The sequence below is a fragment of the Octopus bimaculoides genome, chromosome 12, assembly GCF_001194135.2.
Source record: "Octopus bimaculoides isolate UCB-OBI-ISO-001 chromosome 12, ASM119413v2, whole genome shotgun sequence".
In the NCBI taxonomy this organism is placed as follows: domain Eukaryota; kingdom Metazoa; phylum Mollusca; class Cephalopoda; order Octopoda; family Octopodidae; genus Octopus; species Octopus bimaculoides.
In genome coordinates, this window is record NC_068992.1 from 24,191,436 (window position 1) to 24,216,736 (window position 25,301).

The 25,301-nt window shown below is 35.6% G+C and overlaps 1 protein-coding gene across 1 annotated transcript in view; it reads right to left on the reverse strand.

Moving 5' to 3' along the window:
- The window catches only part of LOC106883766 (zwei Ig domain protein zig-8), a 319,834-nt gene that overhangs the window by 46,167 nt on the left and 248,366 nt on the right, over window positions 1-25,301 (reverse strand). The gene's annotated exons all lie outside the window — the stretch shown is intronic.

The window sequence follows — 25,301 nt, forward strand, 5'->3', positions numbered from 1 at the left end:
TGTGTGTGTGTGTGTGTGTGTGTGTGTGTGTGTGCGCGCGCTCAAACAATTCATCAGTTCTCAGAAAAAAGAATAGTGCATAAATGAAGAGATGTTGTTGAAATTGTGTGGTATGCTCCCGGTGGGTAGTTATTGTAAAGAAGAAAATCATTTTCAAACGAATCTTGACAAGAGTAGAAGTTGGAATTTTAAATTTGAGATCAAGGAAGAAAATACATAGAATATACATATTTAGCCTTTGTTTTCTGACTTATTACAAAGTTCTTAAAATTTCTAATCATATATAATCCTGTAAAGTACCATTTCATTCTTATTAGAAATCATCAGCATGACACGACCTGAGACACATAAATTGAACATTTTATGAAGCAAGACATTCCTTATAGATGTCACAGATTATCCATAAGTTTTCCAAAAAACATGGATGTTATTCATCAGATGTAGCAAATTGACTCATGATGGAAAATTCCCAGACAGATATCACCAAAGAATAGTTCTCATATGGACATCTGCTATGGCTGTAACAATAGACAAAGATCAGTGTTGCAACCTTCTATCAAAGATAGAGAAGTTGAAGCAATGAAAAATGTTTGCCACAAATTAGATCGAACAATCAATTCTGTATTTTATCATGAGTGAAAACGGAATGTTTGGAGAGGCACAAGCAAATTTGAGGATTTTGCCAATCTGCTGGCCTATATTAGAATATGATATCATACCTCAATTTTCTCTGCTCACTGCTCTTGGGAGGGCCGTTTAGGTAGAGTCCTTGGATAACTCTCCTATCAGAAGTAACTATCATTACTCTTTCTGGATGGATTCCCAAGCATCCTTAACCGAGACTATGGATATTATCCAAATATTTACGTCCTCACCTCTCCCAAGTTCTGCTGGTTGGCTTAACTTGAAGAATCTGTCTTGTGATTCTAATCACATAGTCCATAGTAGTAGAACGGTGGCCTCTCAATGTGGAGAAGTAGTGGGTCCACCTGGAGAGACTTCCAGATCTTCAAGTAACACATCCTGTTGAATATCCAGAGATCCTTGGAAGGGATTGCATTTTAGTTGCTTTTCTTCATGACTGTACTCATATGATTTTAAAAGTATTTTATTTTAGGTTCAGATAATAATGCTTAAATTTAATAGATAGAAAATATATATTAGTAACAGAGGCAATATTACTACATAGACATAATATTTATCCCTACTTATATGTGGATGTTCTGTTACAATAGACTATACTTCTCTCATAAGGATTACTGTTTGCTCTGATAGAATATCTACGTCTAAGTGGGATTGAATATTCATTTCTTTGTTGCCCACAGGGTACTAAACATAGAGGGAACAAACAAGGACAGACAAAGGGATTAAGTCGATTACATCGACCCCAGTGTTTAATTGCTTTTTATTTAATCGACCCTGGAAGGATGAAAGGCAAAGTCAACCTCGGCGGAATTTGAACTCTGAACGTAACGGCAGATGAAATACTGTTATGCATTTCACCTGGTGTGCTAATGATTCTGCCTTTGTGGGATTAAATATTACCTCGTAATGGATATAAAGATTTCAATTCCATTTCGAAACTGTAAATCATTCTTGAATTTTCTTTATAGATTTGACAGTGCATTCCATATTTTGTAACTTTATTCTAGTGTGCAAAATTTCTCATGTTTTCCACAGTACAAAGCAGTAAACTGTGAGACTGGTTATGACTGAGAATTGAAGATTGTTAATCAAGATTAATTTTCTCAAATAAAGATATTACATTTTTAAAAGTTTGTCCCTATTTTTTAAAGTTACTAATTCACATTTCTTAATATGTATCATGCACTCTCCCTTATTTAAAGAAATTTATCCGAGTAACACTGTGGGTATAATTTTGTTTTATAATCTTCAAAGTTTCTAGCATTTGTCAAAAGATTATTGGAAAGGAGTTGTAATAATCAATTTTGGTAACAAAACCAAAGTTTTGGTAAAATGAAAAGAATTTTCTTTTTCCAGACTTTTGTTTCGCATAGTAAAACTATTATCAACTGTGCCAGAGTTTAAGAATGGCTAAGTGGTTAAGAAGCTTGCCTTCCAACTATGGAGTCTTTGGTTCAATTGCACTGTATGGCAACTTACACATCTACATTAGCCCCAAGTTGATCAAAGTGCCGTCAGTGGATTTCATGTAGAGAAAATGAAAGAAATCCATTGTGTGTGTGTATTTGTGTGCATGTGTGTGTGTGTGTGTGCGTGCGTGTGTGTGTGGATAGATAGATAGATAGATATATCTATATACATATACACCCACACATATACGTATATGTATCTTTATTTCTTACTTAACATAGATATATTCCAAGAATGTTATAGTACTGCAATATTCATCCACTGATGGTGAGCAACTTTCATCTGCTACTGACATTTTTGTGTTGTCTATACAAGATTCTCTCTCAAGACAAATACCACATTATCACAACATTCTTGCCATACATCTGATTTAGTAGGATATAAGGATTGCTATTTGGTACTAACACTACCATACGTGTGTTGGTGATACATGTGTGTTGGTAAACATGTATACACACCATTTGTGTATACCTGTTCATATAAGAGAATGAAATTTTGCAGAGTGAAAAATTCCATAATTAATAACAAGGAATTTACACCATCAAACAGTCAAACACATATACTGTTGTGTATATATGTTGATCTTTTATTTTTTGCTTGAATAATTGTTAAAAAATGTTAGTTTTCAAATTCCTTCGTTCCTGTTTGTGGCCTCATCAATGACATGGCCTCTCTATTAGGTCTAGTGTAGAACAGCTGTGTCATTGACAAGATCACAAATAGGGACAAAAGGACTTTAATAAATTTGATTGACTGATAGGCCAAATGATAAATTTGATTGGTTGATTGATAGGCCAAATGATTAATCAGTCATGGTTTTCTTTTGGTCATTTTACAAAAAAACCATCTTGAATAATTTTTCCTATTCTATGCACAAAGCCTGAAATTTTGAGGCAGGGGGCCAGACAATTAGATCGACCCCAGTACACAACTGGTACTTGATTTATCGACCCCCAAAAGAATGAAAGGAAAAGTTAACCTTGGCGGAATTTGAAATCAGCGCATAAAGACAGACGAAATACTGCTAAGCATTTTGCTCAATGAGCTAACATTTCTTATTTCTTTATTGCCCACAAGGGACTAAACATAGAGGGGACAAACAAGGACAGATAAAGGGATTAAGTCGATTACACCCACCCCAGTGTGTAACTGGTATTGAATTTATCGACCCCGAAAGGCTGAAAGGCAAAGTCGACCTCGGCGGAATTTGAACTCAGAACGTAATGGCAGACAAGATACCGCTAAGTGCTAATGTTTCTGCCAGCTCGCCGCCTTGACATTCTTCAATATCTTTGACACTAGTTACAATCTCTTGTTTATAGATATGTATAATATCTTTCAATGCTTAATCTTCAAATTTTAGCTTTACTAAAACGAGAGAGCTATTCTAGTGGGGGAAATGATAAATTTCTCTTCACAAGATTATTTGCCACATGGCCACCAGCTGCAGTCAAGAGATGGCAGTTGTCTTTAATCATTAAGACATTAACAGTTTTTGGCGTTAACAAAGACAGTTCTAATTGCTCCATTTTCACTAAGTAGAGGATGTAAAACTGATTTAGATTGAACACCACTCTAGAGAAACCTTTAATTTTCCCTCATTATTATTATTATTATTATTATTATTATTACCATTATCGCTATTAGTATTAATGTTATCATCATTATCATTATTATTAATAACAGACAAGGAGCTGGCAAATTTGTTAGAATGCCAAGCAAAATGATTTGCAGCATTCAGTCTGTCCTTACGTTCTGAGTTCAAATTCCACCGAAGTCAACTTTGCCTGTCGTCCTTTGAGGGTCGATAAATAAAGTACCAGGATCAATGTGATCGACTTTGCCTATCCCCCAAAATTTCAGGCCTTGTGCCTATAGTAGAAAGGATTATCATCATCACCATCATTATTATTATTATTATTATTATTATTATTATCATTATTATTATCATCAGCATCATCATTCTTGTTCTTGTTCTTCTTATTATTATTATACCAAATTCGATGGCTGGCACCTTAGCCAGTGGAGCGCTAACAGCACCATCCAGGCATGATCATTGCCAGAGCAGTAGTCTGGCTTCCGTGCCAGTGGCACATAAATAGTACAATTTGAGCATGATCGTTACCAGCGTTGCCTTACTGGCACTTGTGCAGGTGGCACGTAAAAAACACCATTTTGAGCGTGGCCATTGCTAGTACCACCTGACTGGCTCTTGTGCTGTTGGCATGTACAAGCACCCACTACACTCTCTGAGTGGTTGGCGTTAGGAAGGGCATCGATGTAACCGACTATGCCCCTCCCCACTCAAATTCAGGCCTTGTGCCTATAGCAGAAAGGATTATTGTCATTGTTGTTGTTGTTTGATGGCAATGTGATGATATTGTCCTTATACCGGGTGTTCAAAAAGTCTCTCCACAATAAATATTTTGTTGCAAAATAAATATTTATCAGATGATATAAGACTACAAAAGAATATATTAGAATTTACAAGACTTTAAAAAACTTTATAAGCGGTGTTGAAAGTGTCATCCTTCATTTTCAATACATAAGTTGACTCTTCTACATGTTTTGAAATATATCTTGGAGAGTCTGATGCGGCATGGGCCGTGTGAAGGTTATGATTGTGTCTTTTAGCTTGTTAATGGTTTTTAGGTGGTTCTTGTACACTGATCCTTTACTTGCTTCTCAGAAAAGCAAGTCTGGCAATGTTAAATCAGGTGATCTTGGTGGCCAAAGTCCCTTCGAAATAATCCCTTCACTGAAAAATCCTTGAAGTAGTGCCATTGTGATGCTCGAAGTATGTGCCGTAGCCCCATCTTGCTGAAAGTACGCATTATTAATTTCACTTTCAGGGAGTTGGCCCTACAAATGGATAGACAATATTTGAGCAATATCAAGCGGTGTTGATGGTGCCTTCAAAAAATTCACTGCGGAGAGACTTTTTCAACACCCTGTATTATGCTTTGAATGTATGACACTTTCCAGTCTTCTGAGAAACAAAATCTAAAAAAGACTATCTTACAAGTCTTTGACAATATTAACCCTTTGCCTGTCTTGTGTATCATATTATACATAGGACATATTTTCCTGGAACCCATGCATCGGAAAATAAAGCACATTTCCAAATTTTTCAGCTACCAGAGTATCTTGGAACTTTGGAAAGGGAAGCTTTATATTACTCAAAACATAAGAAACAAACGCTAATTAACAATCTGGAAAGAAGCAGGGACATTTAGGACAAGCTTATGAAAATGCTTTGGACCAACAATCTGTTGATAAAGGAAACAATAAAGCTATGTACTTCATCATCATCTGGTTGTGCTTTTTACAAGGATTCTTGCAATTCTGTGTCACCATTCAATGTTCAATGTTATTGGAAGCTTGAGTCATAATGAATCTTTCATTTGCTGATTAATTACATAACAATGGACATTATCCCCAGGGACGCATTGCTGTTTGTCTCTTGAGAGAGCTTGGTGACCCTGACCATTGATCTTTTAAGACTTCTCCACTCAGCATCAATATAAATGGTTCGATTGAGTTCTCTCACTGATTCTTCACAATCTGCCATTCTGCATTCCCTTAACTTCACTGTATCCCTAGCAGGGTGGCTGAATGGGTGCTATGCCTAGGCAAAGGGCAACATGTAACTATGCAGTGCATGGTCATCACTCCGTAAGGTAACTTCAAAATGCATGTATACCCAAAAATCCATGTATATATATATATGCACATATATATACACACACACATATATATGCACACACACACACACACACACACATACATATATATACATATATGTATATATATATATATATATATATATATATATATATATATATATTCTAATGTCAAGTTTAAGGATGCCTTTTCTGGCTGATATTTGATTTGGGCTTTAGTTGACTATGTTGGTGATTATAATTTAGATCAGGGGTTCTCAATCATTTTTTGTCTATGGACCCTCAGGGACTATTTGGATCCTGTTTGAGAACCACTAAGGTTACTATGACTAAAGTCAGTTTACAAATCATCATCATCATCATTTAACGTCCATTTTCCATGCTAGCATGGGTTGAACGATTTGACTCAGGACTGGTGAACCAGATGGCTACACCAGACTCCAACCTGGCAGAGTTTCTACAGCTGGATGCCCTTCCTAACATCAACCACTCAGAGTGTAGTGGGTGCTTTTTACGTGCCACTGGCGCATTACGTGCCTCCGGCACAAAGAATATGTTTATATATATATATCATATAAACAGAGCAACTAATGATCACATGGGTTTTTAAATAATCAAAGTAGCTCGCATTTTCTTTAGATATCTATGTTTAAGAAACTTGTAAATAGATTTCTTTCACTTTTGTTTCTTACCACAGTAATTTGCTTCTTGTTATGTGGATAACTTGGATTTCTTGCAAAGGATGTTCAACCAAACATTATGTATGGTGCCCTGTACTTAATTATGAATGCAAGTATGAATAGATAGATAGAGATAGATAAGTAGATAGATAGATAGATAGATAGATAGATAGATAGATAGATAGATAGATAGATGGAAGATAGATAAATAAATAGATGGATAGATAGAAAGAGAGACATATAGATAGATAAATAGATAGACAGACAGATAGAGAGACAGCCAGACAGATAGAGAGACTTATAGAAAGATAGATAAATAGATAGATAGATAGATAGATAGATAGATAGATAGATAGATAGATAGATAGATAGATAGAGGTTCTATTTATATAGACATATATATATACATGTGATATACACACACATACTTATAATTTCCTTCATTTCTCTGTCACCTACCAAATCAAGTCTCGTTACTGATCAAATATAAATAGAATAATCTAATAATACCATGTTGTTATAACTTATTCAATTTCAATTGAGCTCTCTGCTTTCATGCTTTCTCTGATGTATCGTACCGAATTCACTGCATGTGTGTGTGTATGTGTGTGTGTATGTGTGCAAGCATGTGTGTGTGTGTGGTGGGGATGATAGCATGTAACTAATTTAAGCTAGCAATCATGAACATGTAGCTGCAAATACTAAAATAAAGAATGTAGGAAGAAGTAGTGTTCATGGATTTCCAAAATCATTAACGATGATTATGAAATGGCACCAGCTAGAAGAATATCACTGAATCACAAACTATGCTTGCAGAGAAATTTCCACCAAATTCTGTCACAATAACAACAACAATAATAATGATAATGATTGTTTTTGTTATATTTTTTTTATGTTTCTTTTATTTGCAACAAATAAGACAGATAAAGGGATATCATAAAAAATAAACTAAAATAAAATGAGGTTTTTTTTTTAAGGAGTTTTACAGAGAATTGATTATGAAAATAACAGGCATTGAAAAGAAATGAAATGAGATGTTTTAATAAGTTGGCAATCTGCTAGAGGTAAAGAATAAACTCTACTAATCCAGGCCCTCTTACAGCTGTGGTCTCCAGTTTCCAGACTACTAGCTCATGCTGAGAGCATGCCATTTCATGTGGGTCTTTGTTACCACTCTCATCAACTTTTGAGTAAATTTCTGAAAGGGTGGCATCGATGTTTCTTCTCCACCTGACTTTTATTTTCAAGTAGAATTTGAAGATAACTAGTCTAGAGAAACAATAATTAAATGAAAATGATCCCAAAGAAATTAATCAAAGTGACTAGTGGCATGAATTTGAAGAACAGACAAATATAGAGGCATGTCAAATGCCGTATAACATAAATTCTTCATTCATTAAATATCATTTCCTCCTCTAGAAAACGTATCATAATTACCAAATGACAATTAAGACCAATTCCACTTGAGAAAGAGAGTTGATCTCAGGAATTAAGAATAGCTGAGTGGCAAGAAGCTTGCTTCTCGACCATATGGCTCTGGGTTCAGTCCCACTGTGTGGCACCTTGGGCAAGTGTTTTCTACTATAGCCTTGGGCCGACCAAAGCTGTAGTGTGGATTTGGTAGATGGAAACTGAAAGAAGCCCACCATGTATATGTCAGTATGTGTCTTTGTGTCTTTGTTCCCCTTTCATTGCTTGACAAGTGGTGTTGATACAGTTCTATATTTAAGAGATGAGGAATTATGTGCATTATTTACATTATTTATATTTGACGGATATTTGTCCTCGTCTTGTTTGTTGTTAATACAACGTTTCGGCTGATGTACTCTCCAGCCTTCAACAAGTGTCCTGGGGGAATATTCGAACCTGGGTTCTTATGCCCATGGGCTTAGTGCTTAAGAGCACAGGCTACTAACCCCAAGATTCCGAGTTAGATTCCAGGCAATGACCTGAATAAGAATAATAATGATAATAATAATAGTAATAATAATAATAACATCGGAAAAATACCTTAGGAGTGAGAACCCAGGTTTGAAACGCCCCCAGGACACCTGATGAAGGCTGGAGGGTATATCTGCCGAAATGTGTTAACAACAAACAAGATGAGGACAAATATCTGTCGACTGTAAATAATGTAAATAAGTGGTGTTGATGTGTTTACATTCTTAGTAACTTAGTGGTTCAGTGAAAAAGACTGATAGAATAAGTACTAGACTTAAAAAATAAGTCCTGGGCTAGATATGTTTGACTATAACCCATCAAGGCAGTGCTCCAGCATGGCTGCAGTCAAATGACTGAAACAAGTAAAAGAATAAAAGAAGAAAAGAATACCATGAAAGAAAAGGAGAGGCTTATTGCCTGGAGATAAGGAAACAGTTTTGGACATGTTTCTGGCTCATTAGCCTTCATTAGCATGACAATTGTTTGACCTTATCTCCAGTAGCTAAAGGACTTATATGAGAAAAAATAGTCAAAAGCAAAAATGCTTTCTATCCTTTGAAATTTGTCCCCATACAATATTTTCACCATCACCACCAGAAGATAGAGGAAGATTGTTTACATTTCCCAATGAAAAGCAGGCAGAGGGTCGATACTCATGAAAGATTTGGCTGATAGCTGGATCCATTCTACATGCACCATCAGCAAAAAAAAACATAAGTCTACAAGTCATCCACATGTTAAAATGTGCTGACTGAAGTACGTTGTAGATCTACACATGTCTTGGACAAAGGCCTAGCTGACAGTGCAATCATACCTGTAGAGTTTATGTATCAAACCAGCCGTACCCACCAACCACAGAACTGTCAGGCCAGGGATTTATTGAAGCTGTTCATAGTCACAGAATAATAATAGTAATAATAATAATAATGATAATAATAATAATAATAATAATAATAATAATAATAATAATATCAGCAACAATAACAATATCAACAATAATTAACAGAATTATAACAGCAATCACAATCAAGATAATGAGTAATAATTTTGTGATAATCATAAATATCTTGTCAATAAGATTGATAATTCTATTAGGAATGAATAGATAACAAAAATACTTGATCAACATCTGAACACAACACACTGAGCAAGTGAACTGGTCTGAATGAGAAGTGCATAAGATTATTGAAATATTTAGGTATATATATATATAGAGAGAGAGATGGATATGTATGTACACGAAAATAAAAATTTAAAAGAAATTGTGTCTCAAGCCTACAGAGTCATTTGTCTGAAGCTGAAGCTTATCTTGCTTTCTCAGGTGTATATGTAACTAAGAGAACAAGGGATACCTGTGTATCATAAAGTTAAACTCCAGCTCAAAAAATGATAACAAGCAATAGCTGGTCATCATTTTTAGGTGGTTAAAAAGGGGGTAATGTTAATCAAGCGTCCTACTAAAGGATGCAACATGACCCAAAGAATAGATATTGATTCCACAATTCAAATTGTGAAGTCACTTAAAAGCTCACACACACAGACATACATACATACACACACTCACCAACACACACATGCACACACATAATTTTCCATGCTAGCATGGGATTAAGCCAATATGTTATCAAGGTGTTGATTTGCAGCCAGGTGCACTTTCTGACGCTAACCTTTTCTTGTTTTTCAAGTGAGAGACCTACCTATACACCTGAATGTGTGTGGGTTTCTGATTACATCATACCTACAAAGCCTTATTCAAAATGGTGACGGATTACCAACATGTTTTAGTGGAATGCTTGAGAATTGTGATGGTATGCGTTCTGCATGAAACCAATGGTAGCATTGTAAATCCACAAATGAAGAATAAAGAATTCTCTCTGTTCCCTACAGACATGTTTGTGTGTTTATGTGCACGTGCACATGTGTATGTATGATGCTAAAGCACCGTTTCACATGTACATGACCTTGTTGTTGCTAGTCTTTACTTGTCTTCAGTGCAAGGATATCTTATTCAATACATTTTAGAAAACAGAAATGGTGGATGATATATTAGCAAGTGACAATACATTTTGCCATTTCTAGCTCTGTTTTTTTGTTTGTTTGTTTGTCCACTATAGGAAACCAAGCAGTTGTGATTACAAAACTTTAATAATAACTTCATAATAACCAATTATTTACAAAAACGCAAAAGGCAGTTATCTATGCTATTTCTTTTATGTGTTGTGAATTATTGGCATAATTTCATCCATCGACCATGTTCGGATGGTGCTTTTTACGGGTCACTAGCATGAGGAACCCACACATAAATGGTGCTTATTGCATGCCACCAGCACTGGTATCGGCCACAACTACAATTTCCATTTGATTGTGATTTGATTTGATTTTGATTTACTTGACTCAATAGGTCTCCTCAAGCACGGTATGTCGCCTGATGATTCAAAAGTACTTTTTAAATGAGCTGATTATGTGACACTGGTGTAGGTTACAGCTGTGATTTCACTTTCTTTGCCAGGTCTGAATTTCCAGACACTTATGGTTAGGGAACCATTACATTTACATTAAATTACATTAGTGTACAGGTACCTATATTTCATTGAATTATCTAAATTAATTTAATATTTATTTAATCTAGAGTAAGTTGACTAAAGTGACCATCCCTACTTAAAAACAAAAAAAAAACAGTAGTCTGGAAAGGCCTTAGAACCAAAGGTTCTGAAAAACTGATGCTGTACCTGTATTTCAAGCTGTAAACAAATGGTAGACAAAGTGACTAAAGTATATTACCTCAGATTACATACTTCATAACTTGCTTTAAAATGAATGTAATCATGGTGGTTTGATCCAGGCAGTTTAAGATGGACAATTTAATTACCGTTTGATAAAGAAAAATTTTTAATTACCATTTAATAAAGAAAAATATTTAAGCCAACAAATATTGTTGTATCGTTTTTAAAAAAGTGCTGGATGTAAGTGTTTTTAGAGATCCAGTCTACAATATTCATGCACCAATCTTTGGTTGACCCAGGGATATAATACCCTGAGTACCACGGAATAGGACTGAACCCAAAATCATGTGATCACAAAGTGAACTTGTACACCACATGATGATGATATATCTAGGGCATGATAACTCCTTTGGTGATGGTACCAAGATAAAATGTACCCTGTACATTATGTAAAGGTGTTGGTATCAGGAAGGGCACCCAGCCACAGACCATGCAAAACATTAAGGTTACAAGCAGGACATGGTTGTTTTACCCTTCTGAAAACAAAGTAACTACAAAAAAAAAAAAAAAAAAAAAAAAAAAAAAAAAAAAGGAACTGACTTAGATTATGTAGATACAACCCAACAGTTGCCAGCTTTTAAACAAGACAAATAAATAGGTTTAGACATGTAAGTAGATTTCTCTTTCTCTCTCAATTATATATGCTTGTATGTGTGTGTGTGTGTGTGTGTGTGTGTGTGTGCACATGCGTATTATACACAAAGACATAAATTTTATTACAGATACACACACAAAGAAACAGAGCTAGAAAGAGACTTATATGTCAGTTCCTCTGCAAGATTATATGGAGAAGATGAATTATATCTGGTTGAGAGTCAGTGAGGCTGAAACTGAAGCAGACAGCAAGATTAAAATCTTTATGGCATGTCCTTTAGAATCTGACTGCTCTGCTTTCAAAATCTCATCAAAGGCAAATTAACCTGCCTTCCTTCTCATCAGTGACAACAAATATCCACCAATGAAAATGTGCCAGTTGTGCACACATCTCTGTTTCTCAATTACACATGCAATTTTTTTTTTTAATTTTTTTTTTTTGCAAAATGATTTGTACAGAAAACAGAAATTATTACAATTCTATGCATGTTTATTGGCAGATTTGATCTGGATATATTTATATATTTATGTCAACAACGGATCTATTTTAGTGAAAAAGTTTCCTGTTGTTTTATAAACAAAATCCTATAGATAAGAGATAATCTAAAATTCATACACTCACTATATGTTTTGAAAACAGCCTCGCATTTGCAAAACAGCATTCTTGAAATAAATCAGCTGCACATTGTAGACACATGCACAGCATAACAGACACACATGAGTAAACATATACATACATGGACCTCAGTGAGTTTCAAGGATGAGTCTTTAGTTATTCACTCAACTGAATTACAAGCCCATTTCAGTGACAGAGCAATTCATAGGGATACATTGCCCTTCATGTAATTCTAGTTGTGAAGCAAAATTCTTAACTACATGGCAAAACTATGTCCATACACATGCCCATATACTCACACACACACACACACACATATATATGAAAAGATATAAACACTATGTACAGTTTATAGAGATTGTTCCCTATGAATATTTTGCCACTGTGGATTTTGCATTCTCTGCAGAAGATGTCCCTAGGGCTTATCGATGAAGCTCTACAAAAGTTTTTCAAGTGGATTCTTTATTAAACTGATGAATTTATGCATATATGTTTGTATGAATCTCATGATTGTTCCTACCTTGCCAACAGTTTATTTGCACAAGATGAATGTGTACGTGTGTGTGTCTGACACAGATATTGCTCCATTGCATGATTACAAAGTACATTTTGTACCCAGATGTTTTCAGGTTCAATCCAACTGTGTGACAACTTGGGCAAGTGCTTCGACCATAACGTCAGGTTTTCCAATACCATGAGTTTAATATAAGTGGAAACTATGTGTAAGTGCACCATATGTGAGTGGATATACATGTGCATATGTACACACACACACACACAAATGATGGTCAGAAAATTGAATAAAGATGTACTCTTTGAGCAATGTGCCTTGTAATGCTTGTTCTGTACTAAGTGACATATACTCTCTTGTCACTCTTGATCATAATGCAATGATGTGGTATTTCTCTGTTGTACCTAAATGGCACTATTGTTCAAATTAGTTTTATTAGACCCCCTTCAGTCATGAATGACTATGGAATTTCACCTAGAAACGTACTCTCCAAGGGACAAGTTTAGGTGAGGTTGTTTATGGAAAACCAGCAGTCGCTCATGCATACCAACATCTCCTCTCGATGCCCTTTATGACACCCAAGAGAAAGGCAAAGACTGATACAGCTTGGCACCAGTGATGTTGCAATTTATTTCTACAGATGGGTGGATTGGAGCAATATGAAACAAAGTATCTTGTTCAAGAATATGATACATAGCCTGGTCTGGATATTGAACTCACTACTCCATGATGGTGGGCCTGACACTCTGAGCCATGTGCCTTCACCTATTGTGAAACACTATAGTAGTTAGAATAGTATTTCTTATATGTGGTTACATTATCATTTGCATCAGTGTTGTGATGAGACTCACGATGCCCCCTTGCAAGAAATAGACTGGACCAAGCGATTATAAATATTAGTGGTCAGAGTGAAGTTTGTGTGTTAGTTTGAGTTGAGTTTGCAATGAAGTCAGATGTTGGTTGGTTAGTTCATTTGGAACATCGTGTGTTGGTTCATGAAGTGATTGTTGGATAGTTGGGCTGTTATTACGGCTGCATCATTATCCTATTTACTATCACTACACTGGTACAGTGCTTCTAAACCATTCGTCACAATATCGTGGCAGTACCACGGTATTGGAGATGGAGGATACAACAGTCAGTGAGAGTGTTACTGTGATCTCTGGTGACTCAACTTGCAACAGTTGGTACCAAAGTTCCACCAAATCACACCAATTGTTTTTAAGAAGTTAGGAAACAATAATTCAAGTAGGTGCAAAAACTACACCACCATAGAAAAAAGTGGTTGAAATGTTTAAAATTTTAGATCTCCCTGACTGATGAGATAAACAACAAGTAATGGAGGAATTACTTCATATTAGACATTGGTTTATTAATTTTTAATTCCTAAAGAGATAACTGTCCAGAAACTAATCTATTTTGTTTTTTAAAGATTTACGACAACAGACATCACTGTAAAATAATTAAAGCAATTATGATATAACTAATGTTGCAAACAAAATGTTAGAGAATGCTGTTGGTCAAATTGAAAGGTCAGTGTCAATTATTGGTTATCTTTTATGTCACTAGACTGTGGCCATGCTGGAGCACTGCTTTGAAGAATTTTAGTTGAATGTACTAATCCCAGTGTTTACTTTTATTTTTGACTGCTACTTATTTTATCAGTCTCTTTTGCTGAATTGCTATGTCACGGGGATGTAATCAGACTAGCACTGGTTGTGAAGCAGTGGTGGTGGGGGGCACAAATGAAGACACACACATATGCATATATATATGATGGGCATCTTTCAGTTTCCGTCTATAGAATCCACGAGGCTATAATAGAAGACTCACCCAAGGTGCCACACAGTGGGAGTGAATCTGGAACTATGTGGTTGGGAAGCAAACGTCTTACCACACAGCCATGCCTGTGCTTAGTTCGTATTCTTTGAGGATGGTTCCTGCCTGTTGTGGTCCAGTTCCTCAAGCTAGAAAAAATGGCAGTACTACAGAGAACAAACGTCTGACTGCTATAAGCAGCCACAGTAGACCAGCTGAGGTTAAATAGGACTGGCAGTATTGTCTCAAACATACACTACAAGAAAACATTGTTTTTAGGGGTACTTATATATGATTCAATGACATTATGGGGTGACCACTGTAAACGGAATGGAGAATTAAATAAATACCTTATGCTATTTGGATGGAGAAGCTGACAAAAAAATGTTTCTGTGATTGATAAAATGCTCTGTTGCATTTTTTCCAGCTCTTTATGTTTTGAGTTCAAATTCCACTAAGGCTGGTGTCAGTTTGATTGAATAGCCTTCTCCTCCAAAATTTCAGGCCTTTTGTATATAGTAGTAAGAATTATTATTATTGTTGTTATTATTATTATTGTTATTTATTATTATTATTTATCATTATCATCATCATCATCATCATCATCATTATTATTATCATTATCATCATCATCATCATTATTTTTATTATTATTAAGGCGGTGTGCTGGCAGAAATGTTAGTATGCTGGGCAAAATGCTTAGTGGTATTTCGTCTGCTGCTATGTTCTGAGTTCAAATTTTGCCATGGTTAACTTTGCCTTTCATCTTTTTGGGGTTGATAAATTAATTACCAGTAATTAACTGGCCCCCTCCCACAAAATTTCGGGCCTTGTGCCTAGAGTAGAAAAGACTATTATCATTATTATTATCATCAAGGCAGAGAGCTGGCAGAGCTGCTAGCATGCTGGGCAAAATGCTCGGCAGTATTTTGTCGGTGCTATGTTCTGAGTTCAAATTCCACTGAGGTCGATTTTACCTTTCATCCTTTTAGGGTCGATAAATTAAGTACCAGTGAAAACACTGGGGTCGATATAATCGGCTATCTCCCACCCCCAAATTTCAGGTTTTGTGCCAATAGTAGAAAGGATTATTATTATCATTATTATTATTATTATTATTGTTATTATTATTGTTATTATTTTGACCTTAATGGATTTCTTTTCAGTGGTGTGGCTAATTCAGCTTTAATACTTTTTAATTACATTATCAATTAACGATGTACTAAAAATGTTCCTCTTACTGATACTCATGAAATAAAATGTTGGAGTGGTATTATGTGAGCACCCTTCAGAAGTCCTATGGACTTACAAGAATGGCTGATTTCCCAGTTTCCATGGAATATATATATATATGTGTGTGTGTGTGTGTGTGTTTACCAATAATCTTTTTTTCTTGCCCAGACATCCTTCTAACTTCAATAATCCCTCTATCCTCCTATACCTGTCTTCCTCTTCCCACCCCTTCCCTCAACTAAACCATTATCAAACTATTAACTATTTCTTTCACTATCTACTTAATATACTTACAAATTTTAGCACAAAACCTGCATTTTATTTCCGTGTGTTCCTTTCTGTCGAAGAGCATAGGCTCGAAACATAAAAGACTTTCTCACTTCCCAAGCATTAAACTAATCCATCTGCTTGTTCTTTACACACCCATCTTCGTATTTTGTTTCTTTGTAAATTCTCACTATATATATATATATATGTATTTACCCACTGGATGGGACGCTGATCAGTTACAGGATTACTTACTCATTTTTGGCTGCTAATTAGACTGAAGTAATGTGAAATGAAGTATTTCACACAAGAAAACAGCATGTCGCCCGTTCTAGAAACTGAAACCACAATCTTACGATCATGGGTCCAACACCTTAACCACAAGAGCACGCATCTTCACGATAGTGTTACGTACTATATAACTAAGTAGCAATAGAACCATGATCAATGTATCTCGTCTTGTGAAGACCTGTTGGGGCAGCCCAGTGACGCCTTCCTGGCACTTGTGCCGGTGACACATGTAAAGACATTCAAGTGAGATCGATGCCAGTGCCCCTGGACTGGCTCCTGTGCAGGTGGCACATGAAATACACCGTTTTGAGCGGGGCCGTTGCCAGTACTGCCTGACTGGCCTTCGTGCTGGCGACACGTAAATGCATCCTCTACCCTCTCAGATTGGTTGGCGTTAGGAAGGGCATCCAGCTGTAGAAACTCTGCCAAATCAGATTGGAGCCTGGTGTTGCCATCTGGTTCACCAGTCCTCAGTCAAATCTTCCAACCCATGCTAGCATGGAAAGTGGACATTAAACGACGAATGATATATATAAGTCCTGGGGTCGATTTGCTCAACTAAAGGTGGTGTTCCAGCAGTGCCAAAGTCAAATGACTGAAGCAAGTAAAAGAATAAAAGAATAAAAGAATAAAAGAATAAAAGAATAAAAGAATAAAAGAATAAAAGAATATATATATAAGGATTGATTATGACAGAAAACAAACATGGGAAAGAATTATTGTGATAAATAGATTAAGGCAGCAAGCTGACAGAATTATTAGTGCTTTCGGATAGAATATTGCACAAGATGTTTAGCAGTATTTCTTCCAGCACTTCATGTTCTGAGTTCAAATTCCACCTCGGTCGATTTTGCTTTTCATCCATTTGGCGGGGTCAATAAAGTAGGAGCAAGTTGAATGCTGAGGAGGGGGAAGAGTTGACATAAATCGACCGCCTCCACACTGCTGCCGCTAAAATTGCTGGTTTTGTGCTAAAATTTGTTAGTATATTAATTAAGTAGATAGTAAAGGAAATAGTTAATAGTTTGATAATGGTTTAGTTGAGGGAAAGGGGTTGGGAGAGGCAGAAAGGTGTAGAAGGAGAGAGGGATACTTGAAGTTAGAAGGAAGTCTGGGCAAAAAAAAAAGATTATTGGTAGATAAAAATATAGGAAAGTGTTGAGAAATAAAAATGTAAAAATTCCAATTATATTTGTGCAAATTAATGAAACAATAAATTAATGGAATAGGTAGTGAATAAATTAGGGAAAGTTAATCAATGAAATCAATGAGAGAGAGAAAAAACAAGATTTAGGAAACAGAAATTGCTCAATAAAAATTTATACAGGAAAGTGATGACAAAACTTCATTACTGACAAAGGTAAGTGTATCAGGTCAAAGGTGAAAAATAATTATAAAAAGGGCAGAAACAATGTTGGGACGAAAGGCTGCATTTGATGGGCTTCTTTGAATACAATGATTTCTACTGAGATGCCTACATAAAGTTAGAGAAATTAAGTAAGGAATTAATAGTGGTTAAGTGTAGATATTGCTACATAGGCACAGGTGATACAGGTACAGGTATGGTGTGTAAGTAAAAAGCTTGTTTCTCAGTCACATGGTTCTTGATTCAGTCCCACTGCATGACACTTTAGGCAAGTATCTTCCATTATAACCTCGGGCCAAGTAAAGCCTTGTGAATGGATTTGGTAGCCAGAAACAGAAAGAAGCCTATCACACACACACACACACACACACACACACACACACACACACACACACATGTATGCATGAGTGTATGTATGTATTATTTAAGTATGTATGTGTGTCTGTGTTTGTTCCCCCTACTGCTTGACAACTGGTGTTAGTGTGTCTGCATCCCTGTAACTTAGTAGTTTGGCAAAAAGACACCAACAAAAGAAGCACCAGTCTTATAAAAAAAAGTAAAGTACTGAGGTTGAATCATTTGACTAAAAGTTCTTCAGAGTGGTGCCCCTGCATGGCCTCAATCTAATGATTGAAACAAGTGAAAAATACGATAAAAATCAGAAAGTATAGACAATAAGTTTATATATAACATAATGGGGAAAATCATTATGTACATTATTTACATCTGATGGATATTTGTCCTCACTTCATTTGTTTACACAACGTTTCAGCTGATATACCCTCAAGCCTTCAACAGGTGTATTGGAGAAATTTCAAACCTGGGTTCTCATTCCTAAGGTATTTTTCGATGTTATTATTATTATCATTATTATTATTATTATTATTATTATTATTGTCCAGGTCACCACTTAGAATTGAACTCAGAATCTTGGGGTTTGTAGCCCGTGCTCTTAACCACTATGCCATATGGCATTGTGGTTAAGAGCGTGAGCTACTAACCTCAAGATTCCAAGTTCGATTCCAGGCAGGGACCTGAATAGTAATAATAATAATAATAATAATTATAATAACTATGATAACATCGAAAAATACCTTAGGAATGAGAACCCAGGTTCAAAATTTCCCCAAGACACCTGATGAAGGCTGGAGGGTATACCAGCCGAAACGTTGTGTTAACAAACAAGGTGAGGACAAATATTCATCAGATGTAAATAATGTAAATAAGGGTATTTATTTTATTGACCTCAAAAGGATGAAAGGCAAAGATGACCCTAGTGGAACTTGAACCCAGAACATACAGATGGATTGCTTATGATTTTGCCAGGTTTCCATCTTAATGATAATAATAATAATAATGGTTTCAATTTTCAGCACAAGACCAGCAATTTTGGTGGGGGGAGGGGCTATGTTGACTACATCAACCCCATTGCTTAACTGGTATTTATTTTATCGCCCCCAAAAGGATAAATAACGTTGACTCTAATGGCATTTGAACTCAGAATGTAAAGCAGGATAGAAAGTATTGTTTTACATTCTAATAAAACATTTACTGATATTTACTGAATGGCTGCTGCTTGTTAAGTGGTTCCTCTTTATAGCTTAGTCGAGTGGACCGTTTAAGAGTTATGAAATTTGGCCATGCTAGCTTCATAATGCTAATGGTGAGACATCATTTCCCTTTAATTTCAAACTGGTCATTTCAGTTCTTAACTCAGCCACCTAAATTATTGAAAGTAGACAAAGCAATATCATTCAGTATGTCATCAGTTTTGAGTATATTGGATATGATAAATAATACTACAACACAGGTTCAAATTGAATCAACTGCAGTGTGTATATAGCATATATTATATCAATCCTGAAAGACAAGGACAATCACAAAGGAATTTGGATTCAGAATTGAGAGAAAGATAATTAAGCAATGTATAATATTTTGCTCAAGGTCATACCATTTGTCAATCTATTTGATCTATATTAAATACACAAATATACAAGGACCAGAGTTTATAGATTTAAATGGAGTTTATAGTCTGAAAGACAGATATGAATAAGAGTCATTTGGGAAATGTTTACAGAGAAAGCAATACATTTATCCTAACTTATCACTGATTCATCATTCATTTATCGAGAATAAAATAGTATGCTCAATTGCTCAATTGTGAACCATGTAATGCTTACCACAAAATGATCTGTGACAACATGGGTCAGTTACCCTAGTAACCATCCACAATGTTCAGGGTAACTTAGGGTCTCAGAATGAAACCGATTCTTTTAATATGTTCTATTATTCATTTATCTCAGATTCATTTATCGTTTTTCTTTTTTGGGGTTTTCTTGAAGCAGCCATCACAAACAAAGAGGGATGTAGTACAAAAATATATCATGGTACTATGGTATCGACCAAATGATCAGATGTTATACATCGCTGGTCACAATGCACTTTGCATTGTGTTAGCTCTTGAATGATGCCGCCCCACTGACTAGGTGAACAGGCCAACATTCCTCTTGGCCGGAAGATTATTCCATCACAGGGTGACCCATTTAGAGATGAGTGGACTTAAACAATGGGAAATGAGGTGTTTTGCTCAAGAAACCAATGCACTACCTGCTCCAGGAATTGAACCCATGATCTAGCGATTGTGAGTATAATACCCTAACCATTATGACACACACCTACTCAAGAAACTGTATATCACTGATACAAATATCATAAAAGAGAAATCTTAACCTATGCGCAAATTTCCTTAGAGGAAGACATTATCTAATATGTTCAAAATTAAAGATGGTAGTATGTGATCTAAGGCAAATTTAACTGTTATTTCTAGTAGTTTGAATGAACATAGCTTTCTTTTCTTGGCTATCGGTGTTTAGTTCTATATTTAAGAAATGAGGAATTATGTACATTATTTACATTATTTACATTTGACAGATATTTGTCCTCATCTTGTTTGTTGTTAGCACGTTTCAGCTGATATACCCTCCAGCCTTCATCAGGTGTCTTGGGGAAATTTCGAACCTGACTTCTCATTCTTAAGGTATTTTTCGATGTTATAATTATTATTATTATTATTATTATTATTATTATTATTCAAGAATCGAACTTGGAATCTTAGGGTTAGTAACCCGCACTCTTAACCACTACGCTATATGCCCATATGACAAATATGCGTCAAAAGTAAATACTGTATAGGTGTTTAGTTCAGATTAGCCCTAATCAAGCAGACCCATGAGGAAAAGGATTCCAGTCATGACCAACCAGTCTACTGCTACATAAAGAACTACACTGGCCACTATATACTTTGTTTAAGATAACAGGGCTGTGATCTGAGGGAGGTTTGGCTGCATTTACAGGAGATTGAGTGACCATTTAGAATCTTTTCGATATTGTTATTATTATTGGTTAAAACTTGTTGGATGTAGTGCAATAGCTATAATCTTTACAGATCTCCCAGTCTAATGCTATTAATATCTTTAACCATTTAGCTTTTAACTTTTTCATGTTTTCAGTCATTAGTCTGCGGCCATGCTGGAGTACTGCCTTGGAGAATTTTAGTTGAATGAATCAACCCCATTACTTAGTTTTCGATTTTTAAAACTGGTACTTATTCTATCAGTCTCTTTTGTTGAACTGTTAAGTTAGAGATGCAAACACACCAACACCGGTTGTCAGGCAGTACTGAGAGACAAACACAGACACAATCACACACCCACATATACAACAGGATTCTTTCAGTTTCTGTCTAGCAACTGCACTAGGGCTTTGGTCAACCTGAGACTATAGTAGAAGGCACTTACCCTAAGTACCACAGTGTGGGACTGAACCAAGTACCATGTGGTTTGGAAACAAGCTTCTTACCACACAGCTGCATCTGTGCCTATAACTAATATTCAGCTTGTATTTCTAAAACATTGGACTTGAAAGAAACTAGAAGATTATAGTTCTTTGGTGGGAAAGATTATTTTAAAAATATTTGTAGGGTTGGAGTTAGGGCAATGAAGGAAGTGTGGCAGGCATGACCTGGGCTGGGGCAGATTGCAGTACACAGTTTACTAAACTAAAATGGCAGAGAACTGTGTATTACTTCTGATAAGGTTTCGATGAAATCCCTACAAAAGCAACATTTTTATTCTTTACAATGTGAAAGTATCATTTAATATTTCCTCAGTAAATAAAGATCTTCAACTGTATATCAGCAGGGCAATGCCCATCATGTATCAATATGTATTAGTATTTAGTGAATGGAAATGTAGCTGCCAGAGATTTAGAATGAAGATATCAAAAGAAGACAAATTAAAACTATTTGCAATTATAATATTCATCATTATAATCTTACATTGAAATGTTTGAGTCCGTTTTACATTTTCTGTGTATGGTTTCAATCTGTCACACAGATACTGTACAACCAATAAAGTTAATTTTACTCCCTCTTTAATTTGTCATCTACCTAGAGAAAAAGAAAAATCCCTCCATAACAATTTTTCAATGAAAAAAGTGTTTAATTAGACACTATATTAGTATGTATATAATATATAATCAAGCTTGCAATCAAACCTGCTTGGAATGACACAAAATCTGAGTAGATTATTAATTAGTTTCATTCCTGTAATTAAGAAAAGAAGAAGCTTAAAATAACAGTTTCAAATTTTGGCACAGGCCCAGCAATTTCAAGGGCTGAGATGGGCTGAGATAAGTTGATTACAGTGCCCCTACTGAATAACTGGTACTTATTTTATTGACCCTGAAAGGATGAAAGCAAAGTCGGCTTCATTGGAGTTTGAACTCAGAACATGAAGATGGGTGAGTTGCTGCTAAGCATTTTGTCTGGCATGCTAACGATTCTGCCAGCTCGCTGCCTTGAAGAAACTTAGAATAAGGATGTTTCTTATCACAGAGACTGAGTTTGTTAAGGAAGTTGTTGTTGCAGATTGAATTTGTTCTATGCTAGATTCCATTTTTTTTCTAATTATTTTTCATTTCTTGTTTGTATTTTAGTTGGAGCATGAAAAAATTATGTAAAGAATTGATGAGTCATTTGGTGAGAAAAATTCAAGAGGGCCAAAATAAGAAAAACAATAATCAAGTCAGCAAAGGATTTAAGAAAAAGAAGGGAAGAAAAAAACCATAAGAATAATGGTTATCATTTGGAGGGAAAAGGTTTAGAGGATATAAGCCGAAGAAGACCAACTTCACTGCTCGGTATATTTTGTTCAGATGTTCGAGTGGACACAGACCAGTTAAAATACGAAGCTATTGATGGGTTTGAACCTACCTTCCTGCTCTTGATCCAAAATAGCATGTAAAAGAATATTAAGGCGCATTATACTCTGTGAAGGAAGTGAGCGGACATATTTAAATAACAACCTTCAAAGAAATAAGCTGCATGTTCAGAAAACTTTGGACATGTCAGGAAAGAGAGAGGTCAAAAGAAACAGATAAGAAAAAGAAAGAAAAAATCAAGAAATAAAAAAATTCAAGGGGGATTCAAATATAGACATTTAGAGGATAGGAAACAAAAGAAAAAAAAATAAACAGGAAAATAGAACATTAACTAGACAGAGGTAAACATTAAAAGGCCAGGAAAATGTAAGATGAGCATAAAAAGTTAAGAAAACGAAGTAAGACGGAATAAAGGTAAAGCAAAGTGAATAGAAATATGTGTAACAGTTTTGGCGGGGAATAAAAGACAAAGGATCCATAATACGGCTAAATTGCATTAGTGCCTGATTTATTTGTATTCCTCTCTTGTTTTGTGTGAATGACCTTTGCTTTTTGGTCAAGCAGAAAAGTGCTGAGTGCCACTATGGCTAAAAGGGGGTGGAGGGGAACCTAAATCGAATGAAATTCATACAAGAGATAATAGAAAGCCAAATATTTTATCTTACAAATAATAATAATAATAATAATAATAATAATCTGTCGATATTTATATAGATAAATGTTAAAACCTACTCAATTCAACAGCAATGCATTCTTAAATGGTTCTGTTCAACTCTTTAGGTTTCACAGAATCCTTTATAAATAAACAGATGAAAACCTTATTTCACTAAAACTTATGAAACTTTTACTTGAAGTGTAATATAAAAATATGTGAAGTTATTCTATGGCTGATATCAGATTTAGTATGAAAGCAAACCCTTAAATGTCTTGTTAAAAACGGAGGAAATTTCTTTTCCAGATGCATCAATAAGTATCAGTCGGGTGGATTCCAATCTGACACATCGGTAAATGAACATGCAATTCACATGGCTCTAACTACCAACCTTAGCAACTAGGAAGGATATTGTCAGCTTCAAGAGCATGGTTAAATCTTTCATGTCCAAGGCTAAGAAAGAGGTGGAGGCCTCTGGTGGGAACATGCTATCTGTGTCCAGGAGAGAAAATATTAGCTGTAGTCAGATTTTGTGAGGATGTTTGCAGAGGTCAACCAGAAGGTCCAAAACATCAATTTTACAAATCAGCAATTTGATGAGGGATGTCAGTGAGCAGGTCAAAGTGGTGGAGTCCGTACATTAGGACAATAGGTACAATTTCATGAGATGAGGAGAGAATAGTCCAGTTGGGAGAATTATATAACCAAGTCAGAGTTTCCTGAACAAGGTCTGCTCGGGTTAATCTCCAAGAAGAACTTCAGTAAGTACCAGGTGAACAGGAAGCATAACTGGTGTCTCACAGGTACCTAATAAATTACTAATACTCATGGTGAGGTCCACTAAATCCTTGTTGTTACCAATGGTTCTAGGGGTCATAAACAATGAATGCTTTATCATGGCCCTTCACTTCTTCTTGTAGCGCTTTGGGTCAAAGTGTCTGCCCATACTGAAGGGCTAGAGATGGTAGTAAAACCTCAGATCATGAAGGTGGCCAAGAGAAGTAGAACATGCTCTAACAGAACTCTTCTCCCTTTCACATGACCCTCACTACACTGGAGAGGCTGGTGAAAAAAGCAGTCAGGATCTTGTAATCTGCTAGCTTTCATGATTTGAACATTCTGGAGTATTACAATGTCAGTGACATCATCAAGAGGGAGACCAACTGCCAGTTACACCAACACCAAGGAATCCTTGAGGACTGCCATTGAGAATGTGATAAGTAACATGAATGAAGATCACTGGGCATGCAATTGCTTTCATGTCCATACCAAGGCTATCCTTCAGTTTGAAGGGTTTTTTTTAGTGTTTAGGTGCATGTCCGTGTGTAAATATATATAGTTTTAATGTAATGTAATATTGTGGTTCTTTGAATAACCATTGTGGCTCTACATCCAAATGCACTATGAACATCCAGTGCAGAGCAGGCAAATGGCCACAACACTGAAACAGGTGTAAGGAACAAATAACAAACTACATGTTGTGTTTATCAAAGATATATATTTATATATATATATATATATATATATATAT